Source organism: Dipodomys merriami, unplaced genomic scaffold (assembly GCF_024711535.1).
Source record: "Dipodomys merriami isolate MVZ:Mamm:240054 unplaced genomic scaffold, mDipMer1.0.p SCAF_21, whole genome shotgun sequence".
In the NCBI taxonomy this organism is placed as follows: Eukaryota; Metazoa; Chordata; class Mammalia; order Rodentia; family Heteromyidae; genus Dipodomys; species Dipodomys merriami.
Window position 1 is genome coordinate 9,270,366 of NW_027203493.1, and position 23,972 is coordinate 9,294,337.

General features: G+C 47.3%; 1 protein-coding gene across 2 annotated transcripts in view; it reads right to left on the reverse strand.

Annotated features, from left to right (window-relative positions):
• Positions 1-23,972, reverse strand: part of Tspan18 (tetraspanin 18) — a 143,139-nt gene that overhangs the window by 104,486 nt on the left and 14,681 nt on the right. Inside the window, exon 2 of one of the 2 annotated variants that reach the window (XM_070032525.1) lies at positions 6,281-6,361. The exons of the other annotated variant lie outside the window; for it this stretch is intronic. The gene's annotated coding sequence lies outside the window, so the exon portion shown is untranslated. The remainder of the gene's footprint in view (positions 1-6,280; positions 6,362-23,972) is intronic. 2 annotated transcript variants of the gene reach the window in all.

Consider the following 23,972-nt stretch of genomic DNA (forward strand, 5'->3'; position numbering starts at 1 on the left):
CGTCCTCCATCCCTTCCTCCTGTGGGACCTGCCTGCCTCCTGGTTCAAGTTCAGTTTAACAGATGTTGTGTTTTTAAGAAGCTTTGTCTTTGAAGTCTGGGAGGGGGGAAAAAAAAAGAAAGAAAATCTCAGCTCCAAAGGGCCCTTTCCTACTGAAAGGGCTCTCTGGGGAGTCTTGGCAGAAATAAAAACCAAAACCCCTGGATCCTTATCTCCTGGTATTTATGAGATTTTTAATTAGAACAGCTGCTTCCACAGAAAGCAGAGCTGAAAGGGAAAGGGATGAGAAAAAGGGAGGGAGGGGAGGAAGGGCAAGAAAGTCTCCTGGGGGGGGCGGGCAACTCCCTGGGGAGGGGCAGCTTCACAAAAAACTGTTTCTAGTGCCATCAACATCATAGATGCTGCTGCTCAGAACACCAGTGGCTCTCAGGAATTATCCAAATGGGCACCAACTAAGGAGACCATCCCTGTGAAGCCGGGAATGGGGAGATGGGGGGAGGGGAGGCTCTGCCTCACTCTATCCACCACACCTAGAAACTACTAGTCATAAGGCAGCACTCAGACATGGAGTCTCTTCTGCCTCCTGCCCTCATTCCATCCCCCATCCTCTAGCATTTAGACCTCCTGGCTAAGGACAAGGCAGAAACCAGCAACTAAGGGATGACTTGTTGGTAAGGAATTTTGAAGTAAACCTAAAACCATCTAAATGCTTCTTTGAAAGAAAAAAAAAAAAAAAAAAGATGTCTTTGCCTCCATCGTAAGCGATTGTGGCCATCCTTGGAGAGTTTGGGCAGGTTTTGATAGCTTGTATGTATATAACGTATGTATAGAACAACAATCAGGCTGTGCTACAGAGCTGTTAAAAAGAATTGTGTTTGCAGGGTGGGGAGCTGGGAGAACCCACAAATTCCAACAATCCTGGCACCTGTGGATGTGAGGATACACGCTCATTTAGCGAAAGCATCCAGAGTCATTGGAATTCTCTCCAAATGCAGCTCCTCCCACTTCTAGACACCCCTTGAAAGAATAGAGTTAAAATAAATGACAACAAAGTGAGTGGAGGGACAAGGACAGAAACTGGAATACTGCCATCTTCCGTGTGTGTGTGTGTTGGAATGCTTGTTTCTTTATTGCCATGACTGTAGATGGAAAGTTCAGCAAAAGCTTCACTGTCTATTTCTGTTTTGACAGTTACTGTATGGGATTTTAGTGTATCACCACTGTTGAGAATAACCTTGGTGTACAGAGGGAGATATTAAAAATTACCTTTCATTTCATGTGAAATTTAGAGTGATAATTTTTGATGTCCACTTGACTGGGCTATGGGGTGCCCAGCATTGGGTCAGATATTCTGCATGGTTCATGACGATGGTTCTAGATGAGATCAATGTGAAAATGGGTAGACTGAGGAAAGCAAACAGCTTTCCCCAGTGTGGACAACCTCACCCAACCCATGAAGGAACTGAACTGAAGGCAAAACCTAAGTGCTCTGGTTTGAGTGTGCCCCCTCAAGATCCTAAGAGCTGAAATATAACAGCCATGGGACAGTATCAGGAGGTGGGTCCTTGAAGAGATGACTGGCTATGAGCGATCCTGTCTGGGCAATAGGATGAAGGCCCTCTTTAAAGAAGCTCCTAGTAGTCTCTGTCCCTGGTCCTTCTGGGTCCTGCCACCTGAGAAGTCAGGGGTCCTCCCTCCAGGTAATGCAGCTCTTATCACCAGATACCAAACCTAAATCTGGCATCGAAACCTTGAACTTACCAGCATCTAGACTGGGGGGAGGAGGAATTCTGCTTTCAATTGTCCAATCCTCAGTATCTTGTTGTAGCAGTACAAATTGGTGACCTAGTCACCGGCTTTCCAGGGTCTCTAGCATGCCAGCTGCAGGACTTGAGGCTTCTCAGCCTCCATAGCACAAGAGTCACTTCCTTACAACAACAACAACACACACACACACACACACACACACACACACACACACACACACACATGCACACATACACCCCATTGGTTCTTGGCTCTGTTTCTCTGAGACTCTTGACTGATACACCTAAGTATGGCTTGTCATGCCAATTCCTTCCTTCCTTCCTTCCTTGTGTGTGTGGGTATGCATGTGCCAGTGCTAGGGCTTGAACTCAAAACCTCACACCTGCTAGACAAGTACTCTATCACAAAGCCACAGCTCCAACCCCATCTCACATGGCTTTTTCACCCACAGCTTTTGCTCTACTACATGAGCCACACCTCCACTCTGACTTTTTATTGGGTAATTGGAGATAAGAGTCTCACTAACTTTCCTGCCTGGGTTGGCTTCAACTATGATCATCTGGCAAAAACTGCTTTCTTACATACTGCAGGAAGCAAATAAAATTTGAAATTTTTTAAATTGTTGGCAAACAGGGAGCTGGTGGCTCATGCCTATAATCCTAGCAACTGGGAAGGCTGAGATCTGAGGATTATAGTCTGAAGCCAGCAGGGCAGGAAAGTCCATGAGACTCTTATCTCCAATTAACCACCCCCAACGAGGCAGAAGTAGAGCTGTGGATCAAGTGCTAGCCTTGAACACAAATGCTCAGGGACAGTGTCCAGGCCCTGAGTTCAAGCTCCAGTGCACACAGGTACACATGTATACACACACATTCACACACACACACATTCACACACACATACACACTAGCAAAAGTCCTGAATATTCACTTCACCAAAGAAGATCTACAGATGTCAATTAAGTCCACAAAAAGATGCCCAACACCATGTCATTAGGGAATTTAAATGGAAATAAAGTATCACTGTTCACTTAACAGAATGGCCAAAATTCAAAACATTGTCATCACCAAATTCAGGCGAGGAAAGAGTACAAGAACACTCTTTCCCTCCCCCTCTCTCTTCCTCTCTCCCCCTTTTTCTGCCTCCCCCCTACACACACACATTGCTGATGGGCATGGAAAATGATACAACCTCTTTGACAGTTTCTCACACAACTAAACATATTCTTACCATCTGCCAGCAGCCATGCTTCTTGCTCTTTATCCAGATAAGAACAGTTAGGTCCATATTAAAAAAAAAAAAAAAAAAAAAGCTGACCAACCACAGATGTTTACCACAGCTTAATTCTGGGATGAGGGATCACTACAACTCAACACTGTCTCTGACTGCATGGACAGAAGGCCCTGGTTTGCCGAGAGAGTTGAGATCTCATCCTTGGTGAGTATCAGCTCTCATTTTAGAGACTGTGGACTGAAAAATAAAACGAGGTTAGGGCTGGGAAGGTGGCTCAGTGGTAGAGCACTTGCCTTGCATGCCTAAGGCCCTGGGTTCGATTCCTCAGCACCACATAAGCAAAAAGAAAAAAAGCCGGAAGTGGCACTGTGGCTCAGGTGGTAGAGTGCTAGCCTTGAGCTGAAGAGCTGAGGGATAGTGCCCAGGCCCAGAGTTCAGGCCCCAGGACCGGACCCAAAAAAAAAAAATAAAAAATAAATAAATAAATAAATAAAATGAGGTTGGATCCCTACCTCACACCATATACAAACGATTACCTCAAAAGGGATCAATGACCTAAATATAAGGGCCAAAACTACAAACTTCTAGAAGAATACATATGAGCAAATCACCAAGGCCTTGGATTCAACAACAAATTCTTAGGGCACCAAAAAAACATAAACAAGACCAATAAAATGGATAAATTGGAGGTGAGGATTGGGCTCTGCTGTATCAGCTGGACCTCCATTACCGATCCCTTCTGGTCACGGCCTTCTGCTCAGAGCTCAAGGCACTCACAGAAATGACTTAGAGAGCCTCTACAGAGGCTATCTGGTGAGATAGAAATGCACAGAGCATGTGCTTTCATGCACTGGTGCGCCCTCTCGCGCATGCTCTCTCTCTCTCTCTCTCTCTCTCTCTCTCTCTCTCTCTCTCTCTCTCTCTCTCTCTCTCTCTCTCTCTCTCTCTCTCTCTCTCTCTCTCTCTCTCTCCTTCCAGGCATATGCCACCACACCTAGCTTCACATGTCTCTTTCTGCCTCAGCTCTTCTGCTCACACAAGGCTAAGTGAAGAATTCCAGACGAGTTACACCATGAGCAATGTGGGGGACACTAAGTAATCCAGGGATGCCAATGTGGACGCAGAGGTGTCGCTTGAGGTGCAGAGGGGTGCCAGAGTGCACCTGGGCTGGGACTCGCCACTCATTGCTTCTTTGATATGAAGCCCAGAGCCATTTCCACCATCTCTGATTGCCAGGTGCCTGTCCCCCTACGCAACTTACCAGGCCCACCTCTGGGTGTGGATAGGATCTGCTGAATAGGCCCAGCAAAGGTGGTGGAGACAAACTAACTGTCAGCCAGGAAAGACTGCTCAGACTGAGATGGCCCTGAGCCCCACAGGATGTCAGAACAGGGAGCTGACACAAGCCAGACTCCTCTGTCAGCCATTTTTAGACCATGCACAGGAAGAGATATGTGTCTCCAGGGCAACCTTGCTGTTTCATTACAAACACCTACTTTTCATATCTGCAGAGCCCAGGCCTCTTCAGGAAGGTCATTCTAGGAGGCCACACTCCTCCAAAGAGGCTGCCATGATTCAAAGCAGCCACTCACACTCCCAATCACCTGACAATAGTGTCACAATCACAGGGTGGCAGAGACAACTGAGTGGGACCACACAGGGAGTATGTGTCACACTGGGCCCAGTGAGACGGAGGCAATTTGTTCATCTTGTAAATGACAAAACCACTGGAGTGTGCCGGGCGCTGGTGGCTCAGATCTGTAATCCTAGCTACTCAGGAGGCTGAGATCTGAGGATCATGGTTTGAAGCCAGGCTGGGCAGGAAAGTCTATGAGGCTCCTGTGTCCAATTAACCACCAGACAACTGGAAGTGGTGCTGCGTCTCAAAGTGGCAAGAGTACTAGTCTTGAGCAGAAGAGCTCAGGGATAATGTCCAGGCTTTGAGTTCAAGTCCCATGACCAGACAAAAGGAAAAAAAAAAAACCTCTGCTAGAATGAAATTGCTCACCCTGAGAAAAATGGCTGCTCCAGGGCAGAGCTGGGGTTCCAGTACCCCGGAGCTAACATTTGTGTGTTTCCAAGAGGACAAGAAGGAACGGCTGTCAGGCTGCAGGGTCCCTCCTGTAGGTGGCTGAGAACAGCAGCCACAGCTGCTTTCTGCTTTCCTGGTGTCCTTAGAAACTTCCCAGGAACACAGCAGTGGGGAGGCCGGGCGGCTGAGCTCTCCCCTTCTGCTTTAGTCTGTCCCTACTCAGAAAGCCAGGTGGGAGCCAGGCTATGTGATAAGGCATCCACTTCCTGTGGGGACCAGCCACTGCTGCTAGGTCTCTAAGTTCCTGCCGGACAGCTGGCAGAGAAGGGGCCACGCGACATGGGCGCTGCCGATGTCTGGCAGCCACGCCAGCCACTGCCCACTGCAGTCTCAGCCCAGTGTTGCTTTGAACTGCAGCCAAAATAACCCCAGACTACCAGAGCTTCTCTCCAAAAGGGAGAGGCTGAAGAACTGGTGACTAAAAACATGGCCAGAGGCACACAAATGGGAAATGCCACGGGGACATTGCTGGCAACTCCACAGGATGCATGTTGCCATCCACTCTGACAGCGGCCCTGGGTGAAGGGCATGGGGAGGGGGTGAAGGAGGAGTGCCAGGAACCATGTGAGGAATTCTAGAATCATCTTTATCTCTTTTCCAAGACACCCCCCCCCCACACACACACACACACACTTATTTTCTTTTCATTTTGACACTCGGTTTCACTATGTGGCTCAGACCGACCTTACACTCATGAGCCTCCTGCGTCGGCCTTCCAGAACATTCCTATTTTTTGAGATGACAAAACCAAGTCCCCAAAGGATTTTTATGAAAAACCCAATAGGGGAAGGCACAGGATAAAGAAGAAACAAACCATTTTTCTTAGGAGATACTTTCAGATAGACAGTGTAACTGATCTATCCACTTTAGCCTTCAGCTTTTTTTTTCCAAGATATTTTTGAACAAGTATTACCAAAAGACACAAGAACTGTAGGGGGTGGTTCAGGCTTCAAATCCCAGTTATATTACTCTGTGCTGTGTGACCGTGGGCACTGACCTTTTCTGAGGCCCAGACTTTTCTTCTATAAAACAGAGGTGAGCGGAGAGCTATGCTCAGAGGGCAGTTTACAGGACCTAATGGGATAAACCTGAAGGGTCTCTCCCTCAGAAGGTAGGGCTCAGAGGGCCTGGAGAGGAGAGAACTTGGATCCTCTACACTAAGATGCCCCTCTATGCTGCTAACCATACCTTTCAGCTGGCCTCTGTCCTTTTTGGTTCACGGTGCCGTGGGTCCACTGAGGTCTTGAGCTAGTGGCTTCAGGACAAACTCTAGAAATAGAAGAGATGGCAAAGGTTTGTGGGGATGTGACTTCTGAGGCCACATCTTGCTTGGATGTGGTCCCTACCCCTGAGTTTCCCCTCTCCCATCTGACAGTGTCCCCAGGGCCTGTGGACTGGGGGTATTTTCCCAGCCACAGTCAGCCCAGTGTCCATGCAATTACACCGACCACTGAAAATGGGAACCTGCGCAGTGCAGTATTTTGCTTCAAGCTAAAATATTAGCAACTTAGTGCAGAACTTAGGTTTCCTCAGGCTGGAAAAAAAAATCGCTTTCTGAGCAATTGTGAAAACAGGAAAGAGAATTAATCATCACCTAATGAATACAAGCTCTTTGAGCAGACCAGTAATTCTCAGACTTGTGCAGGAAAAGATAAGTAATAGAAGAGGACTTAGGTGAGAGAAGCAGCAGCCCCAGGCCCTCTGGCCCATCTCCTCTGTCAGGCCACAGGAGAGAAGGGTCAAGTTCACTGTGTCCAGACACCATACCTACCAGCCAAGGCCTAGGCTAGTCTCAGGTTCTGGATTGTCACAGCACAGATAAATGATTTTGTACCTCTCTCTGTGCACATACTATGTACAAGGACCCTGTTGGGCACATACAGAAAACAGTTGTTGAGCAAATGCAGGAACCAATGATGAGAAAGTGGATGAATTAGAAAGAGATGTACAAAAACAAATGCAAACCAGGTGCCAGAGGTTCACGCCTATAATCCTAGCTACTCAGGAGGCTGAGATCTGAGGGTCTGAGTTCAAAGCCAGCTTCAGCAGGAAAGTCTGTGAGACTCTTTTCTCCAGTGAACCACCAAAAAGCTGGAAGTGGAGGTATAGCTCAAGTGGTAGAGGATCAGCCTTGATATTAAGCTAAGGGAGAGGGCAAATCCCTGAGTTCAAGTCCTACAACTGGGGGGAAAAAAAGCAAGCCACCATTTGAAGCTGCTGTCTGATGTGGCAGGTGATTAAGAGACAGGCATCTCTTTGCAGTGATTGGGTAGGAAATGAGGAAGGGAAGAAGGAGAGAGGAAGGGGAAAACAGACTTGGGACCCCAGAGGTAGGGGAAAGAACCAACATGAATAATCCATGCAGATCTGTGTTTCTAGTCATACGTATGTGCACATGTGGTACACGTGCAGCAAGGAACCCAGCATCCCATTAGACATACCAGTCTGTGCCATCACATCTCCTCTGAGCATGAGCACCCTTCAGCTTCCTGAGCCTTTTTGACAGCCTCATAGTATCTCAGGGTAACACAGCCCTTCCCTTCCCTCCCCCTCCCCCTGCCAAAATTGTAAAGTTCTTTCTCAATATAGTATCATCTCTTTGTTACAATGGGTCAACCTGTATCCCTATTTAAGCATTTTGTTTTTTCCCTTTCCCTTCCCCAATTAGAAAAGTGTATATACAAGATACAGGGCACTGGAATCAAATACAGTGAAAACAGGGGTTATGCCTTCGGGGAGGAACATACCAAAGAAACAAAAAATAAAAATCACATAGTACACTATAAGTACGTTAAAAACAATAGCAAGAAAGAAAAAAAACCACTTGTGTCCCTGTCTTGGGGTTCATTTTGCTTAACATCATCTTATATGGTCAATGTACATAGCTTTCGACCTTTTCTAGGACCTTTTCTGCTTGACCTAAACATATACTAGTTATTGCAAATAAGGGAAACCATGGGACCTATGTTTATTTCCCTACCAGGGTCAGCTGGACTATAGCAGCTTTGTGGCCATGAGCTCCAGACCACATTGGCACAGTCTCTGATGAAAAATGACTTAAACTGAAGACATATTTTAGAACTGTCCTTGCTGCTGACCCTGCTGTATCATCTCCCCTCCCCTTACCCCTGAAGACATGCACCAGAAGTCTTGGAAGAGAGCCTGAGACCATATGCTACATCTGATGCTGACGCCCCGATGAACATAGAGGCCACTGAGACCTTGAAAACTCCTCAGTCAAAATAACATTACTTACCCACCTTGCCTCCACCTCACCCCACTTCCATCTGCTCCCCCCAGACTTTACTCTTCCTGCCTAATATTTAAAGAACCTTAGTTGTAAGGGGTGGGGGTGGGGGGGTGTGAAGGAGACTTGGGCACCCTTCCCAGGCTTCACTCTTGAATAAAGGGCTTTCTGCCCTTTCTTGATTCTGATACCCTCAAGACTCAAGTTTCCTTGCAGTCTCTATTTGAATGCATGCACAATAAAGTACAGGGCAGACAAAAGCCTTTTGTCTTTATTGTAAATTTGAACCCAGGGTTCTGCCTACAGAAAGGCTTTTCTGATCACCTCCTAGTGGCCTAGAACACCCAAACCCCAGACAAAGGGGTGGGGGGTAGGGGAGGAATATGTTATTTGGCTGACACAGAGCAAGGTCCATTGAGGTCTACTGTCCACCGCCCGGGGCACCTCTGAGGAACTCGGGTCTCCTTGTGCCACGCACTGCATTTACTGATAATGAGCTTTTATGAGCTCCAGGGACCACATGGAACATGTATTCATGTCAAGCACGTCTGTCAGCAGCGCAGCCTGGGTGAATGTCACACATTAACAAAATTAAAGGGCTCAGCCATGCTGGGAAGGAGCAGTGGGCTTCAAGGCAGGTATGGACAAGGGCCGGTCACCAACAAAATGACTTTCCAGGTCTGGTGCTCCTGGGCCTTAAGCTATCTCTGTGAGTGAGTGCTGGAAAGGAGATTAGCTTATTACCAAGTCTGCCAGAGAGGCAAACTCCAGCACTAATCCCAATTCCCATGTAAGCCAATGTGCATGAAGAGAGGGAAATCTGTGCTGCAAATGTCTTCCTGGGACCCCCACCCCAGCTCCTCTGAGGCACAGAAGAATCCCAGGATACAGAGCAGAAGACGGTGACCAGGCCACGGAAGGTGGTCATCTTTGGCTTTGGGAAGGAAAGACAAGAGCCAGACTGTCACAGCTTCCTACCTCAGTGCCTACCCTTGACCCCCAACCCTTCTGAAGGATTGGGAGTAGTATGGGCTGAAACTGCTTAATCCAGCTTTTATGGCTCCACAAGCCAACTTAAGCAAGCAAACCTACTAGTAACGCAGCAGCTGATGGGAAATTCACTGAGAAGCATGCACACTGAGAAACAGAGGTAGCAGAGGCCTGGCACTCAGAAGGGAACTCTTAAATATGAGTCTCTGTAGATTACAATCACTATAATTTTTAGTATACCTAATGCTGCCAATTAAGTTAATTAATGATGACACAAGTCTGTAGATGCTGCAAGACAGGTTTCTAAGATATTAAAATGTAAATAAATAAAAGGGTCCCTTAAAAATCCATAGGATACACTAAGCATTTAATAAATGGGTGGTGAAGCTAGTTGTGGTTGTGGCTCATGTCTGTAATCCCAACTACTTGGGAGACAGATGGCGGAGCATATGGAGATCAAAGTCCAAGGCCAGCCTATACAAAAAGACAAGACCATGTCTAAAGACAAACTAAAAGCAAAAAGCAGGGTAAGGTATGATTCAAGTAATAGAGTACCTACCTAGCAAATGTGAACCCTTAAATTCAATCCCTGTACCACTGAATGAATAAATGAATGATTATAGATATGAAGAATTGGCCAAGTTTGCCCATTGTATAAGGTCTGGCCCAAAAGTTCAATCCTTCTCCTCCTCTTGTTTCTTCTAAACTGAAGACTGGGTTCAATTTAAAAGAAAAATGCTAATAGTCACTGAATGTCCTGGCTGAAGCCTAGATAAGACACTTCAATGTTGACTCCAAAGTCTCCAACTCCATTTTTAACTTTTTACTTAAAATACAGCTAGGCACCAGTGGCTCGTATCTGCAATCCCAGCTACTCATGAGGCAGAGATCTGAACATTGCAATTGGAAGCCAGCCCAGACAGGAAAATCTGTGTGACTCATATCTCCAATTAACCACCAAAAAAGCTGAAAGAACTGTGGCTCAAGTGGTAGAGCACTAGCCTTGAGCAAAAAAAGCTCAGAGACGGTGCCTAGGCCCTGAGTTCAAGCCCCAGGATACATACATACATACATACACACACACACACACACACACACACACACAAAACAGCACACATACAGAATAGTGTACACATCTATCATAGGCATACATGGGAAACCAACACCCACATCTAAAACCCTTCTGTATTTTCCCAGCTACTATTTCTCTTCCAGGCCATTCTCCCAAGTCCTTCCTGACTATGGCATAGTTCCTGCCCCGACCTACCTGGCATCAGCTCCATTACTATTTGTCTGCTTTGCACAGAGATCCCCATTACTCTGCCAGCCTGCTGCCTCTGTACCCTCCAACTTGTCCTCCCCACTCTAAGCACTGTGTCTTCTCTTCCACTGTGTTCCTTGGCATTGATGAATGGATGAATGGCTGGATGGATGAATGGATGGATGAATGGGTGATGCTAAATGATGGATGGATGATGGGTGGATGGATGAATGGATTGATGAATGATGATGGATGATGGATAGATGATTATGGATGATGGGTGGATAGATGAATGGATGGATGAAATATGGATGGATGATTAATGTTTGGATGAGATATAAATGGGTGGTATATGGATGAGTGATTAATGAATTGAACAGGTAAATGGGTGAGTGATGCATGGGAATAGATGGATGGGTTTTGATGGATGGATGGATGGATGGACAGATGGAGGACAAATGGAGTTAAAAAGAATGGTGGGAAGGCAGAACTAGCCAATAGAAAAATCTATGCTAAACATGCTAGGGATTTTATTACTCAAGATACTGAGAACTGGGAGGATCACAATTCAAAGCTAGCCAGAGCAGAAAAGTCTGCAAGACTCCATTCTCCAATTAACCAGCAAACTGTCAGGCTGAAGGCATGGCTCAAGTAGTAGAACAGCAGGCATGAGTGAGCAGGCTGAGGAAGAGCACAAGGCTCTGATTTCCAGAGACCAAAGAAAAAATTGTGAATTATATACCCAATAATGGAGTTATATCCAGAACTCTTAAAATCCAACAAAAAAAAGCAACAGCACTAAGGAATGACTTGTTTAGAGCATCTGCTACCACCTCAATACCATCCCAATAGCTACTATCAACAAGCAGAAAAGAACAAAGTAAGGATGAGAACTCCTGGGCCACTGCTTGTGGGAATATAAAAAGAGCTAAAAAATAAATGGACTGCCTGATCTCGCAATTCCATGTCTGAGTGTAGACACAGAACAGAAAGCAGTATTTGGCTACTAGATTCACAGTCACATCTTCCGTAGCGGGAAAATACAGAAGCAATGAGAATGTCCACTGAGACGTGACTAGATAAGCAGAATGTAGTAGATCCATACAGTGGAATATTATTCAGCCTTCAAAAGGAAGGAAATTCTGACACGTTTAAACATGGATGAACCCCGAAGACATGATGTGAAGTGAAATGAGCCAGTCTCCAAAAAAGAAAGAAAAAAAGACAACTACTATGATTCTACTTTTATAAAATAGTGCAGAGCAATTAAAGTCTATCTAAAGAAATATGGAGTAAACCATGTTTACCATTAGCTGAAAAGTTACAGTTTAATGGAAATATGACAACTTCTGGCAATGGTCAGTGATGATGGTTTTATAATATTCTGCATCTACATGAACACCACTTAACTGTAAACTCAAAAGTGGTCAAAGTGAAAATTTTTGTGATGTGTGTATTTTACCAACAATAAAAAAAAAGTGGGGGAGAAGAGTAAGGGTAGGGATCAGTGGTTCCAAGCTACACACTCTCGGGGCCTCCCTGGCCTCATTGAGATTTCTCCATGAAGAACAGATGTGGCTACACCCAGTTCACACGCCAATACCTAATTCAGAACAGCTGGGCTCTCCAGTAGTTCCAGCATGGTTTCTAGATAACGTTGGAGAACACTGGCTTGGTCTCTGGATGCTTTCCTCTCCCCAGAGGAGGAAGAAAGCTGGGAGTGCTGCCTGGAAGAGGCAACAAGGAAATGAGAAATGGGAGGGGAGGGTGGTTAAGATCTCTCTCCCCATCTTCATCTTTCCCTGGCTGCACACTCCCCAGCCCAGCAACCCTCCATCTATACCATACATCCTGAGACCACAAGAACTCTTGATCTTCTGCCCAGGGGAAGAATCCTAAGTTCTAGATGCAGAATAAGGTCTGGATATGGCTCAGCCTTGAGCTCTCCCTCCAGGCACAGCCAGGCCAGCCCACAGAACCCAGGCTGGACCCCTGCCAGTCTGATGCAAGACTGTTGACAGATAAAAGCTCTGCCTGAGATGGCTCCAGAGCAAAGCCTGGGCTTTGTTTTGCTTCGTTTGAAATTAACTATGTTGGGGGCTGGTGTGGGGGTGGGGAGGGCTCAGAGCTCAGGCAGGCTCTGGACGGGTTCCTGCTGTTTTCTGCTTCTCACCAGCCTCCTGTCAGCCCTTAATGAAGCTGCCTGAGTGCTGAGCACAACCAAGTCCTCAATGTGCCTCTCCACCTGCACTTGTCTCCCTGGGAGAGGGAGAGAGGGAGGGAAGGAGAGAGGGAGGGAAGGGGGTTCCTAGGGCCCCCATCCTCTTAGCCACTTCACACTCCATTCCCATAATGAATCCCTAAATCAGCCTCCTAACTGTGCCCCAGGGTCTCCATGCAGGCTGAGTTGGGGAGCCACAGCACGTTCAGAGAGAGTGGGGGTCCATTAGTGCTCAGGGACAAGAGGGGCTAAGCCCACATGTAATTGAGCATAGCACAATGGGCTCCAGGCACTGCCAGCACGGAATCCTGAGGGTGTGCCCAGGGGGCACAGGCCTCTCAATCACAGCTCATTAGCTCTCGATGGCCTGGGGAGGGTAGAAGGACCAGGGAAGAAAGAGATGTACCCACCCCATACATTTGCACTGGAGCTGTTTATTCTTGATGCACCTGTTGTTCATAATCCTCTCCCCTCGTCTCCCATCTGCTCAGGGGCTTTTCTGCAGATGATGGCACACGCCAGCTAGGATCTCTCAGTGCCCTCCTGAATATACATACCTGCCTCATATACATGGCCAAGCTGAGTAGCAAAAGAGAGTGCCCAGCCTGATGCCCAAGACAGTGCCATCAGCAAGCAGAACACCGCCTCTGCCCTGCTCTGTCCTATCCAAGGGCGGCTCCGTGCCCAAAGGAGGGCCAGGCCTAGGAAAATCCTCAAAACCTCTATTCCGATTCCTCTCACGAGCAAGGGGAGCACTAATTCGATTTATCCTGTCTATGAAATTACGCATTGACTAGCTGTTCACAGCGGAAGCATCACAGAAACAAATGTTCTGACAGAGTCAGCTTTTGCTCACTCTTCCTGGGCACACCTGGCACCTGGCAGGTACCTGGGACCAGAGGGACCTGGACACCTCAGCAGCTTAAAGGATTTGTACCTGAAGGTGGATTCTAGAGTAGTTCTACATTGTCCCTGGGTTCTAAGTCTCACCCCTTTCCCACCATGCCATCTGCCTAAAGAAATCAATGTAAGACCGTGGGCTTCATACCACATCTAACAAGAGGCCACTGTTCTCTGCCCTAGCAAAGGAAAGAAGGCCAGGCTGTGTGTCCACAGCCACAGGGCTGAGCCTAGCAAGGAAGAACCAGAACCCAGGACTTTGCAGGCGATGCCTTGAAAGGCATGGTACCACATGGCCCAGCCTAATTAGGGAGGTGGGCAGAGCTTGGCCAACATCCACCTTCCCATGGAGACACTTGGGAGGATTTTTGACCTCAGAGCTGTGAGAGCAAAGATACTTAGGGTCTAGAATCACAGGGCAAGCTGGGTCCTGGTGACTCGTGCTTGTTCTAATCCTTAGCTACTCAGGAGGCTGAGATTTGAGAATTGTAGTTCAAAGCCAGCCTGGGCAGAAAAGTCTGTGAGACTCTTATCTCCAATTAACCAGCAAAAAAAAAAAAAGCTGAAAGTAGAGCTGTGGCCCTAGTGGTAGAGTATCAGTCTTGCGTGGAAAATACTACGGCATAGGGCTCAGGCCTTGAGTTCAAGCCCCAATACCAGAACCACCAGGCTGTGGCACAAGGATCAGAAACAAAGACCTGGCTCAGAGCACAGTCTTCCACGTAGGCCAATCCATATCCTAAGGCATTCTACCTCTGGGAGAAGGATTTAAAGAGCCACAGGATGATAGTAGGCTTGTTTTCAACTGCCCCCTCCCTGTCCACCCCTCCCCTCCACTCCCCCAGCAAGGAAATGGAAAGCTGAGAACTTAAACCTAGGAGCTGAGTGAAGGGCTCAGGCTGTGGCCAACCACAGCTTTCCTCCGCTGCTGGGGCTATTAATTCTGCCTTTATAACCTACTGGGTGGCAGTGGAATCTGCACAAATGGTACCACCCCAATTCTTTGTAATTCTTCCCTGAAGCCCACATACATTCTAATACAGAGAAGGGGCTGGGGGTGGGGGGGCAGAGAGGGAGGGTGTGAACCACAGATCCATTAGCATTTTGATGGGATTTCCCTAACTCCAGCAGCCAGACAGCTTTTAAAATTCATAGCTGGAGATTAATCCTTCCAGTCTCACTCCTCCTTACCAAGCTCCACACAGCAAGGGACTTTTTAGCCCTTCAAGGGCCCTGATTAAGAAAGTTAGGAACCCAGATGGCTCCATCAAGAGTCCTAAGAGACTACAGGGATTTTTCTGGACTGAGTGTGCCTAGCCTCCAAACTCACTAAGTGGCAAATTCAGTGATGGCATGGTGAAAATGCCCATCCTGTTTTTCGGAAGTCTGAGGCATCTTTACACCAAGGAGGAGCTCCTGAGATGTAGTAGGGCTCATGGCTCTGTGACCAGACCAGGCCTCTTCATTCTGTTCACTAGCACAGTAGCTTCTTTGCAGTGAGCTACCCTGGATACTCGCATCCAAAATTAGGGAGACAAAAGACCCACAAACCCCCAAGCTCCAGCAGCTCTGTCTAGCAGGAGATGGGGAGATTTGACAATTGCAATGGTTATGACTACACCAAGTGATTACCCAGGGACCCCAGGAGAGCCGGCGGCATTGAGGGGGGAAAAAAAATCAGTGGAACACAGTTCATGAGCTACTCACACCCTCTGGGGAGCTCTGGGTCCTTCCTCAAACCTTACTCATAGGCCACAGTAGTAGTGTAGGTGGCAAGGCACGCTGTGTTTTGTAGTGTAAGATCAGAAAGGGTACAATTAAGAAAAAGGATTGAAGCTGGGCACTGGTGGCTCACACCTGTAATCCTAGCTCCTCAGGAGGCTGAGATCTGAGGATTGCGGTTCAAAGCCAGCTCATGACACTGGTGAAAGTCTGTGACACTCTTATCTCCAATAAACCACCAGAAAACTGGAAGTGGTGCTGTTGCTCAAGCAGTAGAGCACTTGTCTTGAACTGAAGAGCTGAGGGACAGTGCCCAGGCCCAGAATTCAAGCCTCACAACTGACAAGAAAGAAAGAAAGAAAGAAAGAAAGAAAGAAAGAAAGAAAGAAAGAAAGAAAGAAAGAAAGAAAGAAAGAAAGAAAGAAAGAAAGAAAGAAAGAAAGAGAGAGAAAAGAAAAGTAAAAGGATCCAAGCCAGCACTGATGGCTCACAACTATAATCTTAGCTACTCAAGAAGCTGGGTTCAGAGCTAGCCTGGCAGACAAAGAGGGAAAGAGAGAGACAGAGACAGAGACAAAGAGAGACTCATCTCCAATTAAACAGCCAGAAGTGGAGTTGTGCCTCAAGTGATAAGAGTGATAGCCTTGAAGGAAAAAGCCTTAACAAGATTTGGAGGTCCTGAGTTCAAGGTCCAATGCCAGCAGAGAGACACAAAGAGAAGAAAGAGACTCTTGTCTCCTATTAAATAGCAAAAAATCAGAAGTAGAGGTATGGCTCAAGTGGCAGAGTGCCAGCTTGGAGGGAAGAAGCCTTAACAAGATCTGGAGGCCTTAAGTTCAAGGCCCAGTACTGGAAGACAGACAGATGTGTGTATGTGTGTGTGAGAGACAGAGAGACAGAGAGACAGAGACACAGAGAGAGAGAGAGACCAAGAGAGACCGAGAGAGAAAGAGAGAGAGAGAGAGAGAGAGAGAGAGAGAGAGAGAGAGAGAGAGAGAGAGAGAGAGAGAGAGAAATATGTAAACTTTAAATAGTGTTTTTAGCAAGCCCACCAGGGATCAAATGGACTGTGGAGTGGAATCTAGAGGAATGAACTTTCTATAAAGTTAAATAAACTTGTAGATTGTTTTTTCTCATTAAAAAAAAAAAAGACCACCCCCAAGGTGATGGTTTAATCAGCCTATACCAGCACTAACCAGCTTCTAACCAGTTTACCCACCTCATTTCCCATTCAAGCCCAAGTGCCTGTACCTCCCACTTCTTTGGGTTCTCAGAATCCACCCTAACTTCCTGGGGCTCCTTTGCTAATGAATCACACCAGTCTTGGATCCATATACATTCTAGATTTATGATTGAGTCCTGGTTTTAATTTTTTCTCAATTTTATACTGACAACATATGCCCAATTATACATATGAATATATTTATACGTGTGTGTATATATATACACACACACAAATATGTGTATGCATTGCATATACATGCATATACATATACAGATCAATTGTCAAAAAATAAAATTCCAACTAATTGAGTCACAGATCTCACTGGCTTGCCAGCTGTGTATGAACAGCACAGCACGCCTCTGTAAAGCAGAAGAGCCCTGCTGAGCTGAGCAGGGGCCAAGTAGGGTGGTCACAGCAGGAAAGGCTGAAGCAGCAGAAACAAGGACCCAAAAAGCAGGTTGGGTGTTTTAAAGTTACTTTCCTTGTCTGAATTAAAGCAGAGGGACTTCCTTATCACTCCAACTAAAGGTGGCCTGTATCATCTCTCATCTGATACCTCCCACCGCCCCCCCAGACAGGCAGATCTCATCAGTAAACAGTGAAGGTTTCAGACTGCTATGTATAACCTTAGCACTGGTGACTCCATTTTGATTGGCCCTGTTGGGGTCTGGTGCAGAAGCAGAGACCAAAACAATGGCCTTTCTTAGACTGTACTTAACAACAGGGAATACATGTACTTTTGCATGCTCACACGCATACGCGCATGCACACACACACACACATACACACACAGAGGAAAAAAAGGCGAATGTATGTCATTACAAAGTTGGCATATCTATGACATTTATAATCAGAAAAAGGGAAGGGCTTATAAATACTATTGCTAAATTGAAAAGCATACTCTTCTCTAAGATTCTTCAAACTAAGAGCCGATATAAATTCCTTGCTCCCACCAGGCAAGTATCTTTTGGCCATTTTAGAAATTGAATTCTGGGCCTCATGCTTGTCTCATTCTATTATTTGAGCCACTTCTCCAGTCCTTTTGTTTTGTTTGTGAGATACAGTCTTGCTAACGTTTTGCCCAGGTCCTATCCTCCTATCTCTGCCCTCTATAGATTGATAGGTATTTGTCACTATACCCAGCTTGTTCTTCTTCAGAAGACTTTTTGCTGGTGTTTTGCCCAGGCTGCCTCTAGAGTGTGAGAGAGAGAGAGAAAGAGAAAGAGAGAGAGAGAGAGAGAGAGAGAGAGAGAGAGAGAGAGAGAGAGAGAGAGAGAGAGAGAGAGAGAGAGAGTGTGTGTGTACGCGCGCATGCGTGCATATTGTACCTCCTGTCTCTGCCTCCCAAGAAGCAGTGATTACAGATGTGTGCTACTGCTTTTTTTTTTTTTTGTCGGTCATGGACTTGAACTCAGGACCAGGGCACTATCCCCCAGCTTTTTTGCTCAAGGCTAGTACTCTACCACTTTGAGCTACAGCACCAATTTCCATTTTCTTGCTTCGAACTGCCATCCTCAGATCTCAGCCTCCTGAGTAGGTGGGATTACAGGTGTGAGCCACAGCACTGGGCTCTATCAGACACTTTCTAAGCATTTACAGGATGGATACTTGCATTACATCTTCTCTCCCCACTGTGAGATACATAGTTCCCCTCTCCAATCTTCACATGTGGAAATAGGAGCAAGCACAGGCAATTATTCCTCCAAGCAGAGAACTTGGAGCCCCAGAGCCTACTTCTCAACCACCCTACCAGATGCCTGCTGCCTCCCAAGTGGAGAAGGAAGAATAAACACATCTGCTGGCTGCCAGGGTCAGGCTCACAAAAGACAGAATCCCCCACCTACTCCCAGAACACAGAGCACGCCAAAAGCCAGGCAGCCTGGAATTGCATTCACATGTGTCTCCACCATGGCAAGCAGACCTCAGTCTTCTCCACTGTTGCCATAGAGACAGAAGACATGCCATAGATGACCAGCAGTGAATGTCCCAGGAACCTTTCCACCTGCTCAGACCACGCTGCTGCACAGATGAATAGCTCACACTGCCTCTCTGTGCCCACACTAAAGAGCCAGCTGATACCTGCATCATAAAGCAAAGGACATGAGCTGGGGAGTTTACGCCTGCAGTTCTAGCTACTTGAGAAGCTGAGATCTGACGATCATGGTTGAAACCAGTCTGGACAGAAAAGGCTATGAGACTCTTATTTCCAATTAACCAGCCAGAAGCCAGAAAAGGAGGTTTGGCCCAAGTGGTTAAGGACTACCCTTGAAGAAGAAAAAAAAAAGTGCCAAGTGAGAATGCAAGGCCTAAGTTCAAGGCCCAGTCCCAGCACAAAAAATAAATAGAAGCTAGAGCAGGAAGGGGGAGGGAAAGAGAGATAAGGAGTTGGACTGTTAAGGACTGCTCCCCTGCAGCCAACTAGTGGTCCTGCGCCTTGGAAATGGCCCAGGCTCAGAAACCAGGAGCTCTGCTGCTAACTCACCATGTGGCCTTGGCCAAGTCCATATGTCTCTCCAAGCAACATTACCTGTTTGCCGAGTTGTTTTACCTGGGGCAGGTGTGGGGTCCTGGCCAGAGCCCCTCATCTACTGATTCTCACAAAGTTGTCCCTTCAGTGGATCACTGCTGGCTAAAGTCAGGTAGAAATTAAGCTTTTGAGAAGGAAGCCTGGTCCCCAAGACTAAACTGGGGTGAGTCTTCAGGGGAGGGGGGAATGGATATTGGACATGGGGAGAGATGCTACATTCACACAGAATTCTCCAGCATCACTTCATTGGTGGGTTCACTCTGGTCCCAATGTTTATTTATTTTGTGAAATATATATATATATATATATATATATATATATATATATATATATATATGCACACACACACACACACACACACACACACACACACACACACACACACACACACAAACATATATATTCTAAGGCCTCCAAACACCTGAAGATTCAGACAGGATTATTTGGGTAAATATCATGTTTCAAAAGTTCCCAAATAGGGAGGCACCAGAATGGAGAGAGGAAGCCTGGCATTGGTGGCTCATGCCTTAATCCTAGATACTAAAGAGGCTGAGATCTGAGGATCACAGTTCAAAGCCACCCCAGGCAGGAAAGTCTATGAGATTCTTATCTCCCATAAACCACTAGAAAACCAGAAGTGGCACTGTGGCTCAAGTGGTAGAGCATTTGCCTTGAGCTGAAGAGCTGAAGTACAGCGCCCAGGCCCAGAGTTCAAGCCCCATGACCAAAAAAAAAAGGAGAAGAAGAAGGAGGAGGAGGAGAAGACGATGACGACGAAGAAAAAGAAGAAGAAGAAGAAGAGGAGGAAGAATGGAGGAATGGAGGGAGGGTGAACAAAAGCAGCCATTAGATTCAATGTACATTACATAAAAATGGAACAATGTACCTTAAGGGTAGAGATGAGAAGAAAAAAATGGGAGAGAACAATGGAAAGGGTGACACTGACCAAGAAGCACTGCACTCTTTTTTTGTTTGTTTGTTTTTTTGGGTCCGGTCGTGGGGCCTGAACTCTGGCCTGGGCGCTGTCCCTCAGCTCTTCAGCTCAAGGCTAGCACTCTACCACTTGAGCCACAGCGCCACTTCTAGTTTTTTTCTTGTTGCTTATGTGGTGCTGAGGAATCAAACCCAGGGCCTCATGCATACAAGGCATGCGCTCTACCACTGAGCCACCTTCCCAGCCCCGAAGCGCTGCACTCTTAATCTGACTAATTTTAAACTCTTGTATATCTACTAAGTAATAATGATAATAATAATAATAATGTTTCCAAATAAAAAGTTTCATTTTCCTTGCTTTACCAATACTGTACTTATCAGGCCTTTATCTATGACTGTGAAGAAGACAGAGGAGAAAGTAATTCAGCAATGCCAGCTGCTAAGTAAGTGTCAACATTGAGAGCTGTGTCTCTAGGTGACTAATTAACAGTGAAAGAAAGGCAAATGAGCAGCATACTGGTGAAGACCATCCCCGCAGATTCCAAAGCGAGTTACAACACCTTCTGGATCTCAGTGGCATTGTCTGCCAGCCCATGAACTGTGGTTTTCAAAAAGGGTTCCCCAGGAGCTCCTCAGGGACGCTAAAGTATCCCCCAAAACAGCTTCTTTGTGCGTGAATTCAGTTGGACATTCCATGTGGGACTGGCTTTCAACTCTGTGGCTACAAGTAAAATCAAAGACCACCAGACACAGTTACACCAGGAATGTTGAAGACATTCTGATGGCCAGAGGGCTTTCTACAGAGGCATCATAGGGACCCATGTCCGTGTGTCCTGGGGTTGAGTGTCTGTCCCATCTGGGTCAGGCAGCAGGCCCACCACCTCAAGGAGGGAAGGTTCTGAGATGAACCAGGGAGCCACAGTGACAGATGACACTGGAGAAGCACTGACATGGCCCCAGACACAGTCCCATGGCTGCCTTAAGGAATAGGTTCTGGGTTTCTCTCCATTTTGCCAAAGGAGACACTGAGCTTCAGAGAAGTTGAGTGTCTTTTCCAGGGTCTTTTCCAGAGAGCCACAGGACACTGGAAAAGCTCTTGAGCTCCAGCTGCTCCTTCTCTATTTTACACAGGATTTAGGACAGTCTTAAAGGGGGAGGGACCTGCCCCGGCTCCACTATGAATTTGTAGCAGAGCAGAACCAAAACTTAGTGTCTTACTTCTTCAGCTCGGCCCCAGCGGGCCACTCAGAGCTGCATAGTTTACTGGTCAACAGCTCCACTCAAGAATGAGACAGCAGACGGGTGTGGCTCAAGTAGTAAAGTGCTTGTCTGGCAAGCACAAGGCCCTGAGCTCAATCCCAGTACAGTCAAAATAAAACAAAAAATACTTCAGGGGCTAGCATGGTAGGGCATAAGTATAATCTCAATTACCCAGGAGGCAAAAGCTGGAAGATTAAGGTCCAAAGCTGCTCCAGACAGAAGCATGAGGCCCTATTTGAAAACCGGCAAAAAGGGCTGGAGGTGTGGGTCAGATGGTGGAGAGCTTGTGTGGCAAGTACAAAGTTCTGAGTTCAATCCTCAGTACTGAAAACCAACAGAAAAGAATGGTGTGCCCAAATTTATACCCAGATACCCCTCTGACACAGTCCTGCTGGGCCTCAATAATACCTGCAACTTATCCTGTCAGGCACTTGCAAGAATTCAACAGGCAGAAAGTTCTTATAAGATCCAATTTTCTTTATCCCTGGAACTTTGTAGGGAGGAAGGGATACACCAGAATGGAGTGATGCATTTGGCAATCTGTGCAGGAAACCAGGATCTGTCTTAATTTCCATTACCACCACCACCACCACCCCCTTCACAGCAAACATGAACACTGCCTCTGTTTCCCCACTCACTCCAGCTGAGACATCAAAAGGAGGAAGAATGGACATGAGAGATCACATCTTCTCTGAATCAAGACAAGTCACTACCTGGACCCCCCCCCCCACACACACACACATACACACACCTTGCATTGTCTCCTGTCCAGCACGGGATGAAATGATGTGTCTTCAGTAGCAAACACCATTCCAGGCTGGCACACAGCCTGCCTAATGAGATCAAATCCACCCACTGGCAAAGTCTCAGAGCAGAACATACCCAAGGGGCCGTACCTCGGCTCCTCTGAGACACCACACAGGAAAGTGGTGATCTTTCCAAATGGAAATCAGTAGGTCTGCCTCCCTCAAGAGCAAGGAAACCAAGGCTCAGAGAGGTTGAATAATGGACAGCAGCCAGAGAGCCAGTTGGTAAAAGGGACAAAGAGAGAACCTCACAACTCTACACAGGGAAGGAGGTTAGGTCAAGTAAGAGCATGGTCCAGTACATGGGAATAGGTGTGGGGAGGGGAGCAAGGGGGGGGGTGGTAGATGTACCATTGAGAACCAGAGCCTATGGGGTCCAAGGGAGAATTGGGGCAGGGGAGGAATCTGCACTTCACTAAGAAGTGAGGAGATTAACTAAGCAAGAGGGATGTGAGTGACTGAGGGAGAGGAAATCCAAGTGCTAGGGGAAGGGGGCAGGGAGAGAGGGAGGCAGGGAAGGAGGGGAAGGGGAAGGAGGGAGGGAAGGAGGGGGAAGGGAGGGAAAGACAAGGGAGGAAGGAAAAGCATTTGGGCCATTGTCAAATTCCCACAGTAGAATAAATCAAAACAGATTGTTCTGAGGCAAGGAGGCTGTTCCAACCACATCCTTTCTACCTCAGCTCAACCACGCCTCCCCCAACCCAGTCCTGAGAGCAACAACAATGCTTTCTCGCTTGTGGTCCAAGCGTGGGTTCTGGAGCAGGAGCAGCAATCCTGTACACCCATTTTCCAGATGAAGCTACCGAGGCTGAGGGAAGGTCATGGGGCCCCCACATCTCCCTGCTCCCCTGACAGCTGGTGGGCAGCAGGGATGCAGGCATCTCCCCACAGTGCTATGTCCTGAAGGACCATCTCCTAGAGGCAGGGCTGTTCTTGGTCACAGTGGGCTGGAAGGGGAGGGAAGATGCCAGGGAGTTGGGCCACCCCAGAAGCTGCTGTACCACAGGAGGTACAGCAGAAGCTCACCTGCATGGCTACTGGGTCCGCTCACCTTCGACATCCCTAGCCAGGATCTGCCCTTGGGTGCCCCTGGGCCTGGGTACCCAGGGCTGGACCAAGGAGGCAGATGCAGCCAGGGATCAGACAATGAGTTTTCTATCTCCCACCCCAACAGTGGCAAAGCAAAGGCCACGTCTAATGGCTGCTTCCTGGCAATAGCCTCCCCAACAACGAGCAGGAGGGGACCCCCAGGTACCCTGGGGAAGACAGGCAAGTATAACTCAGCTGAGCACCACAGGCATGCTGTGTAAATGCCACAGGTATGCTGAGACTGCTCAGTGTTAGAGAGAAGTGGGGCCTGGAAATCAGTAGCTCCCTGCAGGCCCATGGGGTCTGTCTTTTATAGCAGCCCTACATCTGATTGGGTCCCCCTCACCCCAAGGGGAACTGGATGGGGGTTACTTGTCCCCACAGCCGCTCTGTTCCAGGGTCTGCTCTGGGGTCATCATGAACTCTGCCTTTATCAGTGCCATTATCTTGATTTCCCAGCTTCTTGGGAAAGAGGAGAGGGTGTTCACTACCCAGGGTCTCCAAGAAGACTCGGTGCCACTCCTACAGGGTGTGTGGGGTTGCTGTCTCTCCCTGTTTCCTTAATTTCTCTCCTTTTGCCTGTTCCTCATCCCTATGTTATCCTCCAACAAACACCCTGAAGCTAGCTAGCTAGGCATCAGTGGCTCCTGCCTATAATCCTACTCAGGAGGCTGAGATCTGAGGACCGTGGTTTGAGGC